The following is a 15,590-nucleotide window of genomic DNA, read 5'->3' as shown; positions in this document are numbered from 1 at the left end:
CCAAGTCTCTCACCTCATCTCATGCTTCAAAATTTTCATCCTTTACAATATATTAAAATGGGTTGAAACTGAGATTCACTACGTTGCATTGCTAATTTTCTTTTTCATTTTTAACTTTGAAAAATATCATAAATGAGAGATTAAATATGGTAGATTTCAAAATTAAGAAAAACAAGTTTCAAAATTCAAAAATCAGATTTTTATTAAAAATTATTTATGATTTAATTATTTAATTAATTATTTAATTAATTTAATATATTTAGGTCACAGTTTTTAGTCACAACTTATTAAATTATTGGTCGTAACTTATTTCTCGAGCACAATCGAAAATTTTATAGGTCATAGAATATTTTTTGGTGATGAATCCAAAAATTTTACAGGTCACAAATTATTCATCGATCACATATTCAAAACTTTTATTGGTCACAATTCATTTACTCATTGCAAATTATTGAATTAATTGGTCATGACTAATTTTTCGATCACAAATTAATCAATTGCGAGTCACGGTCACAATTTTCAGGTCACATATGCAATTGCGAGTCGCAGTCACAATTTTATGGTCACAGATTGCCAATTTAATGATCACAATCAACCCAATTAATCTGTGACCATTACCAAACAATCACTGCCACTCGCCGCTGTCGTCGGCACCACCACCACGATACCAATAACACCACTCTGTAACACCAACACCACCATAGCCTTAACTACGACACCCCACCACCACGATACCAATAACACCACCACTGTAACACTAACAACACCATAGCTTTAACCACCACAACCCACCACCACGATACCAATAACACCAACAACATCATAGCTTTACCCACCACAACCCACCACCACTATCACGGTGAACATCGCACAGATCGACGCCTCAAACACCGCTGCTGCTTCCATTTTTAGGTCGACCACCCCAAAACCACCGCGACAGTTAAGACGAACATCGCACTAATCAACCCCTCAAACGTTGCTGTTGCTTCCATTTTCAGATCGACCACTCCAAAACCACCGTGATCGTGCTCGACGAATACAAAGCCACCAGAATCATTCTCTCATTCTTAGCCATACCTGTAGGCCGAGACGACAAAAATCGATCCAAAAGCCTCTATAAATGACCATCTTCCCGAAAATCCTTTCATGCTTCATTGCCCTCAACAGGGTCACATATTTCCTTACGTCTGACGACTCCCTCACATCCCCAAAAGACTTTGATCTCCTCATCCCGTACCCCAGCTTATCTTGGAACTCAATATAAATCACAACATCACAACTAGATCCTACCTCAACCAGATATGCAGACCTGTAGAATTGACAATTTTCGACGATGAAGACGACGATCGAAGAGGGGAGTCGACATCCGCCGTGTGTGAGAGAGGCCGCCGTGCATGAGAGAGAGGGAATTGAGAAAGAGAGCGAGAGAGTCGAGTAGAGAGAGAGAGGGTATTGAGACTAAAATTGTTATAATTAGGGTTTGTTTAATTAATTTTTAAATATATTAATTGATTAAAAAAAATTATGATTTGTGAAATATTAAACATGACATCTTATTTATGAAATGATAATTTTTAATCTATTAGAATCTATAATTTCCACTTTTAACTAATATGCCATATTGCTGTTGAAAATGGATTCATCCCAGAATTGTTTGATGTGGTAATTACACAAGTCCATAGTTTATCTATTCATAGTTCCCAAATAAGAGTGGAAGTTTAATATTTCACTAATCAGATTTTTTTTCATTTCCTAATTAATTTAAAATTATTTAATAACTGTCTCTCCCTAAAGTCACGTAATTCAAATTTTAGAAACTGTATTTTCTTTAAAAACTCCTTGCACGTCCTTTCCATAAAACCATCATTTCCATAAAACTCACGTCCCTCATGTATCCCATTTTTTCGATTAAATCAGTGTTCATCCAACCCATATTCAGATGTTCATCACTGTCGTTCTCCGGTGATTCCCCGACGACCTTCTTCCACCATCGGTCACATATTTTTTACATTCCTTTCCAAAAAAGTGGTCACAATTTAACCGAAGTCTTCTAAAACTTCAAGGATGACTCGTTCAAGCAGTGGGAAATGTGGGGAGAAAATTGAAATCCACGAGCCAGGAAGAAGAGGTAAAAGGATGTAGGATGAAGTACGGAAGGAATCATCCTCTAAAAGACACAAATCCAGAAGTTCGGTCGCAAAAAGTCGACAAAGAAGGTGGTTTTTGATATTTTTCATTTGTTCACTTATTTTGAGCATACCTATGTTCATTTTAATCGATGGGTAATGTGTATGGATGAAGTATTTTGAATTTGTGATGTACATTGCGTTGAATTTGTTGTGTGGATTTGTAATCAAAATGCTGATTGTAGTAAGGGTTTTTAATGTTTTTTTTCAAAAGTGGTTGTTCATTTGTGAATTATGGAACGCTATTGTGTCGATCTGTATGTGTGTTGTTGATTTCTTTTTTGGTGGAGGGGATCTATGACCTATATGTTGATGTTTGTGTCTACTTGAATTCTCACCTGTGACCAAACTGATGAGCTTTATTATGATCGATGTTGTAGGCCTGGAGATACATTATACCCGAGAAGAGTTGGTTTCCGGGTAAAATTACAATTACCCCCATCAAAGGTGTGGTGTCGAACTTCAAAAACAATCTCAATGAAACCTAACGTCGAATCCTTCAGAATACGTGTTTCTCTCACTTCCTGCAATGCGAGGAAATTGTTATCCAATCTCAGCTGATACACTACTTTCTGCTGAGACAAGTGCAACAACCTAATGAGAGTGAGTTGTCGTTCAACATAGTTGGAAGATTCGTACGGTTCTCAATTTCAGAATTTTGTTTGGTGATTGGTCTGAGATACGTCGGCGATGATGACATAAGTAGGATGGAGAAGACTCCATCACGATTGAAAAATTTGTATTTTTCAACGTTGAAAAATGTTACTCATGAAAATATCAAGGACGCATTTCTTGGTTCTACTGACATTCCGGATGATGATGTTTCTATGTTAGGTGCATTGTATTTCATAACATCTTATTTACATCCGAGAGACTACAAGAAGGCTGTGGATCACTTCTTATTTGTACTAGTTGAAGATTTTAGTGCAATGAATATGTTTCCATGGGGTAAGTTGCTATTCAACAAACTAGTAAATTCATTGAGGGAGGGGTTAAGTAAGAGATCAACACATTACAGACTCAGAGGCTTGCTTGTAGCCTTTCAAGTGTGGATTTACGAGACAATTCCCAGTCTCGATGGATATACGGCGAGAAGGATTTCCAGAGTGTACTCCAGGATAATGAACTGGGCGGCTGATATCACCCTTCGGCTGCGAAGCTTGAGGGACCTGAATGCTTCTCCAATCCGGACGTAAGTGACCACTGATGCAGCAGTACTGGTTTCGGAATATTAAACTGGCACATTTTTTCATGCTCCAGATCATATTTCTTAGGTCACAAATATATTTCGTTAAGTCACAAATTGCATTCTCGAAGTCACAAATTTATTCATTATGTCACACGTTTTCAGTATAGGTCACAGAAATTTTCACGGTGCAATTTGCCCTTGTTATATCACAATTAATGGAAACAAATTGAATATGTGTGATGTGCAAAATTATATCTGTTTGTTCATACGTAATTTTTTGGTTGTTGACATTGCAAAAACATGATCAGCCTAATATCCAATTATAGTTACATCTAATTGCATATGGGTCAAAATTACATTAATGGTCAAATGTCACAACAAACATATCTCGAATCTCAAGTATCATTGTCACGTATTGAATACATACAGGTCACATATTTTTATTTCCCAGACAAGACAAAGCAAACACATGTCGTATCTTGAACGTCATGGTCACACATTGAATACATGCAGGTCACATATACGTATTAAATCACAATTACATGCAATAATCAGCCACAGTAACTAAGTATAGATCTGTCGCATATAATTAGATTCAAATAAGAGCATTAGTATCATAAAACACAGATGCTGTATGTTACACGTCACACATTTCGAGACACAAACACCCATGCGTACTGAATGCATGAGGTTATATCTTGTATCCAGGGTCACATGTTTTCCATAATGGTCACAACAATTTCGAACAGCAATGAACGATATTCATGATCACAGTTCCGTCAAAAATCACATTTTTGATCAATCGAAGCTTGTCGAACGTGAATAAACGACAAATTATAATGAATAAATCGCAATTACATACCTGATCAATGTAATTACACGCCTGAATAATGTAATCAGTGACTGTTTGAGACACCGAGTTTTAATCCGACGTCATACGACCCGCGACTGCAATTTGTGACCAGAATTCGATTTCACCGTCACTTCAGCAAGAGCCGACGGTAATTGGATGTATTTTCAAATCTTCTGGCTATTGGAATCAACTTGAAAGATGATTTATTCTTTTTTTGGAGAATCCTGATTGTACGGTATCTCAGCCTATTTTTTCGGGATTGTTTTCCATATGAAATTATATTAATATTTATATTTATTTTTAGGCTAATTTCTGATTGTTGAAATATGATACTTATTTTCTTATCTTTGAAATGCTCTACACTTAATCTCTTGTATATGAAATTTTCCCTTGTTTGATAGTTAATTAATTTTGGCCCAAGCCCAACCCATTAATTCGAATCTAAAGAATCGATAACGAAACATGGTCTCGATTTGTTTGGTTTTGAATTTTTGTGGTTCAATTTGGATTACCAATTCGATTAGTAAACGACGATGTGTTTATTTCATGGTATAATACTTTTAAACTACTTATCTAGAGCAAGAAAAAATATATTAAATCTAAAATTTGAATCTTTGACATTAAACATGTAGTTTATAGCTGCGGTTATTTCTGCCTAAAATTATTTGATTTATCAATCAGTCACGAAAAATAACAAGACTTTAAAGTACTCCTATAATTCATCTGTGCATAACATATTTAAAAATTCAGAACTTAACCCACCTATTAATTTGGTCAAACTATCTTTCGAAAATTAGACTTTAGGATTTCTCCTATAACACCCCCACAACTACAAAAAAAATTGTCATCGATTTATTAAAATGGTTGGTTCCAAACAATTAGTACCAGCGAGGCAAGCGGTGTAATCCTACCAATTCACCACTGTTGGTCGCTAGAAAATCCAATTGAAAAGAAACGCAAGGTTTTATTGTGTCAAGTGCTTTAACGACGACACTATGGATGGTTGTGGAAAACTAGTGCCATCGACCACTATGTGGTCGCTGGTGTGGCATAATATCCAGCAACCATCACTATTGGTTGATTTAAAATGCCAAAACCAATTGAAAAAAGCAGAATTTTACTGCACCAGCTATGTTTGCGATCAAGGTATGAGTAGTTGTAGAAGACTGAGTGTAGCGACCATTCAGTAGCTGTTTGAGTGGCTTAGTATCCAGTAACCATCCTATTGGTTGCTATCAAATGCCAAAACCAATAGGGAAAAGTGGAATTTTATTGCGCCAACTATTTTAATGACCAAGGTATGAGTGGTTGCAAAATACTAGGTTTAGCAACCATTCAAGAAGTATCCAACAACCATCACTTGGTCACTATAAAATGCCAAAACCAATGGAAAAAAGCGAGATTTTATTGCACTAACTGTTTTAACGACCACGGTATGAGTGGTTGCTAAAGACTAGGTTCAGCGATCATTTAGTGGTCACTGGAGTGGCGTAGTATCTAGCAACCATCACTATTGGTCGCTATAGAATACCATAATCAATGGGGAAAAAAGCGGAATTTTATTTTACCAACTATTTTAGCGACCAAGGTATGAGTGGTTGCAGAAAACTAAGTATAGCGACTAAGGTATGAGTGGTTGCAGAAGATTAAGTGTAGCAACCATTCAGTGATTGGTGAGGTTGTTCTCCTACACAGGAAAATTAGCTCTTTTTTTGAGCTACCTTCGAATATGTAACCGAGGATTGGTCTCCATAGAGTATAACAAAATTAGTTCAATTTTACCAGATCAAAACCTCTACCAACCACGTTGGTCACTGATTGTGTCTTTTAGCACCCAAAATCTATTGGTCACTAAACCATTGATCAGTAGAGCCCATTCTTTTTGTAGTGAATTTAATTAAAAGAATGTAATAAATTATCAACAGACAATCGATATATTCTTCATTATTTTTGAACAAATTTACTATTTACGTCTCTATCATTAAGGATATTTCACGTTGATCATAGTACTTCGTCAGAACATAACACGTCAACTTTAATATTAAAACAACTATTGGAGCCTCCCCAAGTCCGCGTCCAATATTTTGAATTATCAACCTTCCTTTTACTGAAAATTTCCCCACATAATAACTTGATGTTTTTCAATGCCTGCCTAGGGTTGAGTTTTAGATTTGACGATGATCTTAAAAAGCGATGTATTGTTTACGTCTAATCATATTTTGAGAATCAAATATGTGCTTCGAATTTTGCAATTCCAACTTCAAAATGTTTCTTTACTTATGGTCTTCTATATGAAGCTTATAATCTTGTAAGTAATTGCCTTTTTAGTCAAGATCTTCATTAACGATACATACAAGCCGCCAATAGCACTCATAGTGCATGAACTTTAAAAGTTCTATGTATTTGGACATGGGCGATGGGACAATAACTCCTCTACTTTCGAAATATATGTAGCATTTGAATACAACTTCTAGAAAAACTATCAAATGTCATTTTTGTATGGGCTTAAGAGCCCGCTTGTAATTTTTTTAAAACTATTTTCGAGTGACTCTGTTTATAAGAGATGGAGAAAATCAGTGCTTGTTAATTTTTGGAACATTGATTTTGAATTTTTTAAAAAGCACCAAAAACTAGCAGATTATTATTTGGGTTGTATAAATGAGGGGTTTTTATTATTATTATTATTATTCTTCAGTTTTTCTTTCATTTTTACCTGCGAAACAATTATTTTCAATTCTTCCCTAAAAAAGAATGAAACTTGAACAAAAAGAAATTCCTCTTCAAATAAATCATTTTCTCTAAACACTTCAGAATACTATGCTTTTTTCAAAACCCACTATTGCTCTCTCTTCTCTTACATTTGTTATTTGTCTTGATTCGCTAAACTATGTAAAGTCATGTTAAATTATAAGGAATGACATGTACACTTACTCCACATTATTTAAACATACCTACTTATTTTATATATGGAAATATATGTAATTTTATTATTTTAAATTTTTTTTTAGAGCTGCAATAAATAAACTCTCAAGCATGGATTACATTGTTTTAAAAATCACCACTAAAAAATATTTAAAATCGGACCTTTCATATACGTACAAAATCGATACTTTAAAAACTCCGTAACCGGTCTGAAGCTTCCAAGCAGGCCCTGAGGGGGTCTTGCCCTTCCTAATTCTTCCTTTTGTAATTAAAAAATAAAAAATAAAATTAATTCAAGCAAAAACTCACTTTTTTAAAATGGTGGAAGTACACTTACATGACTGATATGCATACATTGAATTGAATAAAATTTAGCATATCAATAAAAAACTTCATAACATAGATCTCTTTTTTTAGTCATGTTCAATCTGGTCAAGCATAATGGACTGAACAAACATGCACAAGACAATTACAAAACCATAAAATGTGCATCTCTTATATAATATTGTATCAGACAAGTCGTTAATGATTTAGACACTGTTATTATGTTTGATATGCATAACATTCATTATTATACCATCCACCCAACTCACGTAGACCGTGGAGGTGCATGAAAATACACAAATCGAAGAAAAGGACATAGTCATATAGCAGCCTTGTGATGTCAGTAGTATAAAGCAAGGTGTTTTACCCATTTCACGTTCGAAACCACCTAATCTTTCTCTCTCTCTCTCTCTCTGTTCGAGAAAGTAACAAAATCACTCAAAACTATAAAGAAAACCACCAACCCTAGCCATGCAGTAAAACACCTGGCCAAATCCAATACCCTTTTCTCCATGGAAGCCTCTCTAATTACTCCCAAAACTCCCTGTAATCTCCAACCTCTTGCCTAAATAACGCATAAATAGGGTGCTAAATTGAGAGTGAGAGATGGGCAGTGTTAGTAAGTTTTTTAAGGTTTTGTTTAGGGTAATTATATTGCTGCCAATTGTTCAGTTGTTGATGGTTAATGCATCCGAAAATGGAGGGAGAAAAATGAAGTTAGAATTAAACTCTATGAAGCATATGCAAATGATAGGAACTGGAAATCATAAGGTTCTTGCAAAGTTCGATCTCAATTACACCAACAAAAGAAGGGTTCCCAATGGATCTGACCCCATCCATAACAGGTGCTCTCTCTCTCTCTCTCTCTCTCTCTCTCTCTCTCTCTCTCTATATATATATATATATATATATATATATAAAACACAGAGTAATAATTTAATGAGCACCGATACTTATTTTGTATTAAGCAACGACGTGTCATAAAAATCATGCAAGGGTGATGTGTCTGTGTGGTGTTGGTGGTGGGGGGTTGTCGATCTTGATGACATGTAACAATTACTAAATGTTATTTCTAAATTTATATACATTGATAAATTTAGAAGTTTTAAATTGTTGAATGAAAGTAGATTTTAACTTCATTATGTATGTAACTTCTTGAATGCTACTATAAGCCTTAAAAACTCATCAACTTACACGACTGGTTCTTGACATTTGTAATCGAGGAAATTATCTTTGTTACGAAATGATGTTTTTGTGTTCAAGAAAATTTTACGTTCAAATAGGATTAGTTTTCGATATATTTCACATCAAAATTTGGAATGGATTATACATTTTAGTTACATTGATACGGAGTTTTGGACGATGTAAAATCAACAAAATTTAGTTTTCATTTTCCTGCATTTAGTGCTACCAATTCTCATGAGTCCTAACCAAACATACATTAAGCTCCTATTTTGTAGAAATTAAAATCCAAATTTTAGTCCAAGTCAAATTTAACAACTAATTTTAACCACACATTTTATGAAATTCATAACTTTTTAACCCAATATTTCATCAATTATTATCAAAATTTACTAAAAATTTAATTTTGATCCCCACGAAACATGAGCTAAATATATAACAGTGGTCCCGCTTTCACTTAAATTAGTGATAATCATCTGTATGATACATAGCATTATTCCTTAACTGTTAGATTCACCTTTTTTCCCAAATGAATTATTGCGTACCAATTACTATTGTATCCAAATTCATAAGAGCTGACAAGTTTTCTGTGTCATCTTAAATAAATGTGCAGATAAAGCGAAAAAAGAGTTCTCTTTCTTCACTTTATCCTCTCTTGAACAGATTTATTAAAGCTAATTCTTTAACATTTTTCATCTCGTTTTCTGTACTTTTGAGGCTTTTAATTAATCTTTTTATATCGCCTTTCTTTTATGTTTCATTTTCCCTGTCCCCTTTATTACCTGCTTTTATTCAACTCCATGTAAGTGGTAACTCACCGAAAATTAAAAAATATTATGATACATATGGTTTCAACGAGACAACAATGTATAAAATTAATTTCATTGTTTCGCTAAGTAACTTTTTAATTGCAAATATGTTTGATGTGTTACTATCTCCTCATAAGTAAAAAAAACTTAATTTATTTTTACCATAGCAGAAAAGCTGGCAACTCTCATCAACCACCAGGCCAAGCTTAGGCCGCTGCAAACAAATCAAGGAAGATCGGCACAAGACACAAGCAATCTCGTATGTATTTCATGAACTAGGGTGTGAAAATTGTTGACAACATTTCTGAAATCCTGTTTTATTCAATTTTAGTTGACTCATTTATAGTTTTCATAGGGGATGCCTAACAAAAGAAAACTATTTTAAAGCTTGTTGATGCAAATATTTGTGAAATTTTTTTCCTGGAAAATATATTTGAAGCCAGTTAAAAAACACACACACACACACACACACACACACATGCACTATGTCTTTGATTAAAGAAAACGAAAATTATGTGCTCCCAAATGGAGGTATTAAAGATCATAAAAATATAATTATTTATGTATTCTCAACCAAATTCAACTTCTATATAAAATATTATAACGAACCCATAAATTAAAATTTTTTAATGCTTGTGCAATTTTTTGTTTAGGAGCCATACGAACAGGGTAAATATATTGTATTGGAAAATCCAATTTTAGTCGTCCACCCAAAAAAAGAAATTAAAAATAAAGGTTTTGGCTTTATGTTGTGCATTAAAGATTATTCTTTGATGTAGTAGTACTTGATTCTTTATTAATAAGTTGTAGTGTTGGCAAGTGTTCCAGACCTAAAGCAAGTCCACAATTTAAAGGTGTTCGCACTAGGAAAAAGGAAGGGAAACAAAGTTACTAGCATCTTTGGTTTAGTCTTTTTAATTTGATTCTTTGGTGGGGAATGTGACACTGTTTTGTCTTTGGTCTATTCAAACTAGCATAGTTATGTGACTTCTCCAATCTTGCAGATATCGAAATTATCGATTACATATGTGTAATGAAGGGTAGGAAAAATGAAATCCAAGTCCTTTATATTAAAAAATAAACCGACCTACTTGATTTTGTACCATTATGTGGAATTAGTTAATAGTTTAAATTCAAAAATGCTAATTTTGAAAAATTATCATTGACCACCACCTTTTGTACAAGGGAAGAGATCAACGCACTTTGTATACAAAATAAAAAAAATAAAAAAAGGATAGACACCCTTGAAAATCGTTGTTTTGAAGAAACGTCCCAAGATTTGGCTATTGTGGAAAACAAACTTTTGTAATTAATCTAATTGAGTTTTTTGTTACTAGACTCATCAAATTGTTTAATTCAAAGTGAAAAAGCAAAATGCAGGCTCTCGAGTCTCTTCATGCTTCCGCTTTTCCTTTGCTTAATGAATAAAATTTAAAAAAAAAATTAATAAAAAAAAAGAAGAAGGAGGATTGGTCTAAATTAAGTGAAATTCAAAATTGGGACACTTACTTAAAAGGGAAAAAGAATTAAAGAGTGAATTTCCCCATGAAATTGTGGTTTCCACAGAAAAAAAGAAAAAAAGAAATGGTAACTTTAGTATATTCATAATCCCTCATCATATCAATATTGACAATCATGATACGATGACGACGTAGTCGAGTTCGTTCAAAAGGCTTGTAGTTAGATTAACTTGATCACCAAGCATCGTAAGAGTGTATTTGGAAGGTCTTTGTTAAAGCTCAAAAATATTTCTCATTATTAGATTTATGGAGGGATAATGAAGTGGCATCTATATGTTGGTAAGTGTTAAATGATAAAATAGAAATTAGCATAATGTGTTTGCAATAAACACAAAAAATTAAAATAATAGAATATTCACTAAATAAGGGTTCCATGATAATTTAAATCAAAAAATTAATTTTAATAGACTTAATAGGATATGAAATAAATATTTTTATAAAGATAAGATATATCAGAAATAATTAATGTTTTCTCAAATAAATATGTAGTTTGAAGTTTAAACAAAAGAACTTTTTTTTCCCTTCATTTAGACTGCCAAAAGTTAATTTTATATGTACAGGACGTTTGGATTCACCACTAAAGTAATATCTATTTTTTCAAAATGTTCTGTTGTTTCAAGTTTTACTCCCCTGAATTATGACAAATAAACACCCAGAAAACTCATACTTGGACTGAGAAAGTCGAAGAGAAGCTGTAGCGTTGGGAAAGAAATCGCCCAAGACACATAACGAACCAAGTATTAAATTAAAATGAAACGAGCTCAAGTGAGAGAATACCAATTAAACGTGTTTCCACTAAGCGCCAAGATCACGGGAGAAGGAGAAAAAATTAATTTAATAAACCATACAATAAAAGAATTTTTCACTCTCTCGACCTCTCCCCATTTAAAAACAGAATACACATTGTGCGCTGCATAGACATGCATATCGGTTTTCACTTTCTCCTGCCTCAAATTTCTCTCCTTACACCACGACAGTCTCTTTGAACTCTATGTGCCATCTCCATGTGCACCACCTTCTTTTCTCACTCCTCTATCTTTTCTTACTCATGTAATTACAATATTTTTTAAGTTTTCTTTGCTGAAAAATTATTAATTTTACATGTGGACCTACATATGTAATTAATTGTGTATAAATGTTATTTTAAAGTTAAGTCCAAAATTATAATAATCTAATAAGGAATTACGTAATTAGAGTTTGGAAATCTAAATAATGTGTGGGCCAAATAATATGTTTAGGGACCATATTCCTTTAGAATTGTATTTCATAATGGACGAAATACATATGAAAACAATATGAAGGATTATGATCCTCAACTCATATGTAATTTCTCATTCCTTATGTCATTCTATCAACACAAGAATACAATAAAATGCATATTAAAGAGGAAGATCCAATATACACGATCAAGAATCAAGGATCAAGAATTACAATCAATAATCAAGAGAAGTAATTAAATTCAAGAACCAGACAATCAAGATTGAAAGCAAGAAACCAAACAAGAAGGAATTACAAGTTGATTTTCAAGATTTAAAGATCTTGAATTAAAATCCAATAATAAGGAATTATTCTTAATGAATTAATGTATGTTCCGCATTAATTAGTTCTCTTAGTGATTTGACATGGAGATCTTGATAATTCATAAGTTTTATGAAGTTCCAGTTTCGTAAAGATCCAACAAGTGGTATTAAAGCCAATCCACGGCAAACCATAGAGATTAAAAGATAATTTTTACGGTTGAAATTCATAATTTGGTTATACAAAATTTTTGGCATGTCAATTTCAAACCCTAAATATCAAAATTTTGGATTTAATGTAATTTTGGGCACATTATAGTAGTTGCGACGCCTATTTCTAACTAGCCGCAGCTCCAGGGCACCGTGAACATAACTCACAGGCACTATGGGGCGCTGCAAAGCTCGATTTCTACAAAATTGGGCGTTGCAATACCAATATTTTGTCCCTTTTCTCTATTTTTTTTTTTTTTTTTTTTAAAAAAAAAAAAAAAAAAAAAAAAAAAAAAAAAAAAAAAGGCCCAAAAATTTAAATTTTTGGGCCCTTTTTTTTTTTTTTTTTTTTTTTTTTGTAAAACAAAAGAAAGAAAAATAAAAATAAAAGATAAGAAAGGGCCATCAAATTTAAATCTTGGCATTAAAGTTTCTTTTGGATTACTAAATTTTTAAAATAAATTAACTGAAACAAAATGTTACTGAAGTAACCTCTCTTGTCTAAATCAATTTATTTGAAATATTATGAATGATGTGCGTACGTAATTCATGCCGTTCTTAATTGACCCAAAAGAAGGTTAATATTTGGTAGAATTATTTGGACATTTGTGGTAATAAATATTTGACAATTTTAAAGTTTTCTATTATGCGAATATTGAGTCGCTCCAAGTTAGATTTGATGTTTGACTTTATTACAATATTTGATTACTACACCAAGAGTATTACTTACAAGTTGATATTCCTGTCAAAAGATTAAATATCAATGTGCTCGTCTCTTGTTCTAAGCCCACCATTATTTGAAATTATTGATTGTCTAAAACGGACTTTCATGTGAACATATTATTTTGGTTTAAGCTCTCTATTCGATTAATCAATCTACTTCTACAATATTTGCCAACTAATCAATTCAATTTCTATTCTTATATATATCCAGATTTTAAGGATTGCAAAGAATACATTCATATAGTTCTTAGATAAATGGATCTAGATCTTGCGTTAAGGACCGAACAACCCACTGCTCTTATAGATAAGAGCTCCATTGATGAAAAATGGGACTCAAATAAGCATAATCATTTAAATCGAATGAGTCTTATGATCATAAAGGGTGAAATTTCAGTACCATTCAGGGTTGCTAAGGTAAATACTGTCAAGGAGTTTCTTAAGTAAATTGAAAAATGTTTTGAAAGGCAATAAGGCCAAAACTAGCATGCTTTTAGGGAATTTAGTTTCACTAAAGTAGGTAAAGATAGTTTAGAGGAGTACATCTTAGAGATGTCTCATCTTGCTTCAGCTAAAGGCATTAAACTTAAGCTATCTCATGACTTGTTCGTGCATTTTGTTTTGACTTCTCCTTCTACACAGTTACAACTGTTAAAACGGAAGTAGACTCTTAATTAGCTTATTATATATTGTGTGCAAGAAGAGGAAATGCTAACGTAAAATAAAACTGATGTTACTCACTTGGCAAGTACCTCTAAGGGCGAGTCAAAAAATAAAAAAGTTGCATTTGGTTCAATTCAAAAGGAATAACAAAAGCCTGAAAATGATAAATCATATAGTTGTTATTTTGTGAAAATCTAGGACATATGAAAAGAGATTGTACTAAATATCATGCTTGGTATGTAAAGTAAAGTGCACTTCTCACTTTGGCCTATTCTAAGGTTAATTTAGTTTCAATAGACACATTTAGTGGATAAATTTAGGTGTCACTATTTAAATAAGCTTGTCTATGCGAGGTTGTCTGAACAGTCTAAAGCCAATTGATACTAAAAGATTCAGCTCATGTGGGGCGATGGCAAATAAATTAAAGTTGAGGCTATAGGGACTTTTAAGTTATTATTAAAGATTGGTTATTATCTAAATATGAAAAAATTATTTGCAAAATTGTCTTTTAGACGGAATTTGGTTTTTATTTCTACATTGGACAAATTTGGTTACCCTTTTTTAATTGAATATAGTCTGCTTAATCTTTTTTCTTAATTCAAATGTTGTGGGTTCCAGTTATTTATTTGGTTATGATAACCTATCTTTGCTTAATATGGTTGCATCTTATAAAAAAATCTCGCATGTGAATTCATGTGCTTTAAACATTTATTAACCAATGAGAATCTCGTTTCATTATGGCACAAACGATCATATTACATCTCTTGAAGAAGAAAGGAATAGCTTGTATCAGAAAGAATTCTTGATCCCCTAATTTTACGGGCTTTACTGTTTGTATTAATTACATTAAGGGAAAATAGACAAACATAAGGAGATTAATTCGTAGAATTTTAGACGTCTTAGAACTAATTCATATTGATTCCGGGGCTATTTCTTTTAGCTTCTTGAAATGGGTCAACAGTTATACAGTACGTTTATAGACGATTATTCTCACTATGGGTACTTGTATCTCAATCATAAGAAACCCAATCACTGAACATGTTCAAGGTTTACATGGCTAAGATTGAAAATCAACTCAGTAAAAGAATAAAACAAGTCAAATTTGACTATGGAAGTGAATATTACAATATATATGACGGAATATGAGAATATGTCCACGTCTTTTATAAATTCCTACAGGAATGTGGAATCATTCTACAGTATACCTATGTCTTTATAAGAAGAAGCACTAAAAGTTGCAAATTAAATTCTCGGTAAAATTTGAAATAAAGCAACTGTCAAAATCCCTCATAAGCTTTAGACAAGCAAGAAGTCTAATTTGAAACACTCGTACATTTGGGATTGTCCAGTTAAGGCAAAACCTGATATGCCGTAGAAAAATTGAAACCTAAAATTATCACTTGCTAATTTATTGAATACTTTGAAAGGTCAAGGGGTTACAAATTTTAAGATCTCCTATTAGATTAATTTTCAAAACGAAAAAATTCAACTCTAT

The sequence above is a fragment of the Olea europaea genome, chromosome 8 (genome assembly GCF_002742605.1).
Source record: "Olea europaea var. sylvestris chromosome 8, O_europaea_v1, whole genome shotgun sequence".
Lineage (NCBI taxonomy): Eukaryota > Viridiplantae > Streptophyta > Magnoliopsida > Lamiales > Oleaceae > Olea > Olea europaea.
The sequence above is the reverse complement of the archived record's forward strand: the minus strand, read 5'-3'. Positions refer to the sequence as shown.